The 5,438-nt window shown below is 34.0% G+C and overlaps 1 long non-coding RNA gene across 1 annotated transcript; it reads right to left on the bottom strand.

The window, feature by feature from the left end:
* Window positions 1–2,708: 2,708 nt before the first annotated feature.
* On the bottom strand, window positions 2,709–4,802 carry LOC121021899 (uncharacterized). Its single transcript, XR_005786738.1, has 3 exons — window positions 4,602–4,802; window positions 3,404–3,457; window positions 2,709–2,813 (listed from the first exon to the last, which is right to left on the bottom strand). It is a non-coding gene; the product is annotated as an uncharacterized LOC121021899 (long non-coding RNA).
* Window positions 4,803–5,438: the final 636 nt, after the last annotated feature.

The raw sequence follows: 5,438 nt of genomic DNA, 5'->3' as shown, positions 1-5,438 counted from the left end.
ATTTTTACTGTAAACCATACTAAGAACTCTGAGCACGTGCGCACACACACATGTGATCATGAAGACTCATGAAACAATATCTAGTTTTACTATTTTATTCTATTTTATTAAAAAAAACTCAACCCGCTGGTTTGAAGTGAGAAAGAAAAGCCTATAAGAAAATGAGCCTTGTGAACAAGACAAGGGTACACATTCTCACCACCTCTACTCAACACAATACTGGAAGTCTATTCTAGAGCAATCAGTCTAGGGCAAGAAAAAGCATCCAAATAGGAAAGGAAGAAGCATAATTGTCTTTGTTTGCAGATTATATCGTCTTATATATAGAAAGTCCTGAAGACTCCACCAAAAACCTGGTAGAACTAATCAATGAATTTAGTAAAGTTGCAGGACACAAAATCAGCATAATGAAATCAGTTGCATTTCTATACACTAACAATGAAATATCTGAAAAAGATATAAAGAAAACAATACAACTCACAACAGCATAAAAAAACAAGATATTTGGGAATAAATGTATGTATGTATGTATGTATGTATGTATGTATGTATGTATCTATCTATCTATCTATCTATCTATCTATCTATCTATCTATCTACAAATAGGCTTCACAACCAGTGCGGAGCCCAATGTGGGGCCTGAACTCACATCCCGGAGATCAAGACCTGAATTGAGATTGAGAGTTCGACACTTAACTGACTGAGTCACCCAGGCGCCCCTTTGGAATAAATTTAAATAAGGAAGTGGAAGATCTATATAATGAAAACTACAAAACCTTGATGAAAGAAATCGAAGAAGACACAAGCAAATGGAAATATATCTCATATTCGTGGGTCAGAAAAATTAATATTGTTAAAATGTGTATACTACCAAAAGTCATTTATAGATTCAATCCAATTCCTATAAAAATTTCAATGGTATTTTTTTCATAGACATACAAAAAAATCTTTAATTTATATGGAACCACAAAGGACCCCGAACAGCCAAAGCAATACTGAGAAAGAAGAACTAGGCTGGAGGCATTACCCTTCTTGATTTCAAACTATTATTACAAGGCTCATCAAGCTGTATGGTACAGCATAAAAATAGATACATGGGCCAAGAGAACAGAATTGAGAGCTTAGAAATAAAACTTCACATATACAGTCAACTGTCAACAAGGCAGCCAAGAATACTCAATAGGGAAAGGATAGTCTCTGATATGATGGTATTGGGAAAACTGGATAACCACACGCAAAAGAATGAAACTGTGCCATAATCTTATACCACTCACAAAAATGAACTTGAAATGGATTAAAGACTTAAATGTAGGACCTGAAAACTGTAAAACTTCCAGAAGAAAACATAGGGAAGAAAGCTCCTTGACATGAGTCTTGGCAATTATTTTTTTAGATAGGACACAAAAGGCACAAGCAAAAAAAAGAAAGAGAGAAAGAGAGAAAGAGAGAAAGAGAGAAAGAAAGAAAGAAAGAAAGAAATAAAGAAAGAAAGAAAGAGAAAGAAAAAGAAAAGAAAAAATTACTAAGTGGGACTACATCACACCAAAAGGCTTCGGCCCAGAAAAAGAAACAATCAACCAAATGAATAGGCAACTTACAGAATGAGAGAAAATAGTTTCAAACTGCATTTCTGGTAAGGGGTTAATATTCAAACTATATAAGGAACTTGTACATTCAGTAGCAAAACCCCCAAAAATCCAGGGAAAAAATGGGCAAAGAAACTGAATGGCCATCTTTTTAAAGAACACACACAAATGGCCAATAGGTCCATGAAAAGGTGCTCAAAATAACTAATCATCAGGGAAATGCAAATCAAAACCATAATGAGATATCACCTCACACTTGTTAGAATGGCTATCATCAAAAACAGAAGAGATAACAAATGTTGATGGGGATGTGGAGAAAGGGAAACCCTTGTTCACCGTTGGTGGGAATATAAATTGGTGCAACCACTGTGGAAAACAGTATAGAGGTTCCTCAAGTAATGAAAAATAGAGTTACCATATAATCCAGCAATCCCACAGCATATGATTCAAAATCCCACTTTGAAAGAGGATTTCAAAAAGATATCTGCACTCCCATGTTCATTGAAACATTAATCACAATAACCAAGATATGTCTCTGTCAACAGATGATTAGAGAAAGATGTGGTATATTATATACAATAGAAAATTATTCAGCCATGAGAAAAAAGGAAATCTTGCCATTTGTGACATGGATAAACTTTGAAGGCATTGTGCTAAGTGAAATAAGTTGGACAGAGAAAGACCAATACTATATGATATCACTTGTATGTGGAATCTAAAAAAAACTGAACTCACAGAAACAGTAAAATTGTGGTTATGAGGGGCTGAGGGAGGAGGTGGGGAAATGGGGAGGTGTTAGGTTAAAGGTACAAACTCCCATTTCTAATGTGAGTAGATTCTGAGACTATAATACAGAATGGTGATTATAGTTAATAACCCTGTCTTACATACTTGAAAGTTCCTAAGAGAGTAGATCGTAAATGTTTTCACCATAAAAAGAAAGGTAGTTATGTGATGCAACAGGGGTGTTAGTTATGGCATAAACATTTTGCAATATACAAGTATATAAAATCAACAGGTTTACACCTTAAACTTACACAACGTTCTATGTTGACTGCATCTCAATAAAGATGAAAACAACAAATATCTCTTAAAAAGTACAGGGGGAATGTCAGTGCTCACCATCATCTGGCAATCTTTCTATCAGATCCATGAATTCTCCTTCTGTGATGCTGATTCCCATGTTTTCTAAAAGAGTGTCCAGCTTATTGACATCAACGCTGCCTCCTAAGTAAGGAGCAGGAATGGAATATAGTAAAACAATCTTTCTAAAACTGGGACCGTGCATTCACTCTACTGTGTTATTTTTCCTCTTTATCAAGCATATGTTTTATTAGAATAAGGAACATTTCACATATTTCTTAGCATTATTGTTAAGATTTTCAAGGCAAACACCAAAAATCCAGTTTTGTTCAGTTAATAGGACAATAAACCTCCTTTCACTTTTATGTTAGGATTCTGAAAAGCCAGAGCTAGAGGTGACTGACATCATATTCTATAAAACAAGAGGTATTTTTGTTGCCTGCGCTTTCAAATTATTTGCCTTTACTTTTGATTGAAATCTTTATCTGACAGCATTCATTCTTCACCTTTTGCTTCGTACCTTATTTTGTTTCTCTGGGGCTAAGGTAGGAAGATCCCAGACAGTTTAACACTTTCTGTCAAGTATTAGTGCAGGAAACTACTTGGTTTACCTGATAAAATGCAGATCTACTAAAGAAACATAAATAAAGACACAATTATATAGGAAAGGATGATTCCTATTTTAACAATACAACTAAAGGTTTCAGATCCCGTCTTTTCACAGTGCTTCTTACGTTTGAGAGACTTTATGCCCTTCATCAACCTTTTCTTATACACTTTTCCATCAGCTACAAAAAATGGGTATTTTGAAAACAGAGTCAGAAAGAAAGAGTTTAGAAATCTTTGACTAAGGAACATTTCAAATTACAAACAGATAAATAGATATACCAAAATGTTTGCTCTCAGGGGTAAAGGAGTAAATTGGAAATCATAATCATGAGATACTCTTTTTTGTTATTGTTGTTCTGTATTGAGAATGTAGGGACAATAACATCCTCAAATACTGTTTGTGGGACTTCAAATTATAAATATTCTGGAAGGCGAGTGAGAAGACAAAATATCTTCCATTCTGTAAGTCTACTTAAAGGAATTTCATCTCAAAAGATTCAGAATGCTTACAAAGATTTATCCACAAGGCTGTCAAATAAAAAAAGGACATATATTCAAAGATGGAAAACTGTAAAATATACATCTCATTTTTCACAGTAGCTATCACTTTGAGTTGGGAATAGAGAGGTTTTATTTTCACTTATCTACACTATCAAGATTTCTATGATAAATACACACGTTACCATTGTGAAGACATAACAGTTATAAATAAATTAATAATACATAAATATTATCTATCAATCTAGTATCTACTGTGCACTAGAAGGAAATGTATGAAAATATTAATAATGATTATCTTTGGGTTAGAGGATTAAAAGCATTTTTTATGAAATTTTTTGGTGTAGTTAAGAACTATGGCCTTTTCTCAATGTACCATATTACCCACTTATTGATAAACTATATATTCGATGCTGCAGAAACACACAACTACATTATTAGTTGGTTCTGGGAAAACTGGACACCTTCCTCTCTCTCTTTTTTCTTTTTTTTTAAATTCTTTTTTTTTTTTTTTTTTTTTTTTTTTTACAAATCCAGCTGATCAGTAACCTGAGGGCTGAGTAATGAATTTTTCCTTTGATAGCAACTTATAACTGAAAAGGCTTAGACAGATGATTTTTATTTTTTTTATTTAATTTATTTTATTTTATTTTTTATTTTTAGACAGATGATTTTTAAATCAAAATCCAAGTGGTGAGATTTCTCTGTGTATTTGCATTAGCTTTTTAACAGTTTTCAAGCATTTTTAGTTTATTTTGTAATTTTTCATATACTTCTACAAAACTAGTCTTTCTAAAACACCAAAATAGCACCCATAAGACTCACCATCAAGTGGCAGTGTGTTCAGCAAGTTCAAATGTTCATTAGGTGTGAGCTTAATCCCCAAGTTTTCGAAAACACTTTCAAGTCTATTGGCATCAACTTTGTCTCCTTTGAAAGAAAAACGGATTGTTGACACATGGAAATTTTAGGACATTAGAATGATCCAAAATAATGAAAAGGCTGACTTATAAGAATACCATCCTCACTTTCATATTCTCATATATTCTAATAGTGTTTAAGAATAATGAGGCAAAACTTATTCCTTGATTCTTCATAAAGACAGAGTGGCCTCCGAAGACTAATGGCAAGACACCATAGAAGAAAATCAGGTTACATAATTGGCTAGTAATTTAGGATATTTAATGTGTTTTTCTCTTTTTAATGTTGAATCATGTGATTATTATTTTTTTTTTTAAACTTTATTTTTTTTTCCCAACGTTTATTTATTTTTAGGACAGAGAGAGACAGAGCATGAACGGGGGAGGGGCAGAGAGAGAGGGAGACACAGAATCGGAAACAGGCTCCAGGCTCTGAGCCATCAGCCCAGAGCCCGACGCGGGGCTCGAACTCACGGACCGCAAGATCGTGACCTGGCTGAAGTCGGACGCTTAACCGACTGCGCCACCCAGGCGCCCCATCATGTGATTATTATTTAAAGCAGAATATTTGCTAAACTTATTCATCTTCCTATATTCTGTGCCTACCTATATTTGGCTACTCAAGCCAGTAGTCATTAACTCAAAAGCTTATAGGAGCCTAGACAAAGAAGGAATGAGTGAAACTAGCACATGCCTTGTCCCAAGAGAAAATACATCAGTTATTGTGGTGAGGAAATGTAGG

Source organism: Herpailurus yagouaroundi, unplaced genomic scaffold, assembly GCF_014898765.1.
Source record: "Herpailurus yagouaroundi ecotype Mexico unplaced genomic scaffold, PumYag 352, whole genome shotgun sequence".
In the NCBI taxonomy this organism is placed as follows: Eukaryota; Metazoa; Chordata; class Mammalia; order Carnivora; family Felidae; genus Herpailurus; species Herpailurus yagouaroundi.
Note: the sequence above shows the minus strand (reverse complement) of the source record. Positions and strands in the feature narration are given on the sequence as shown.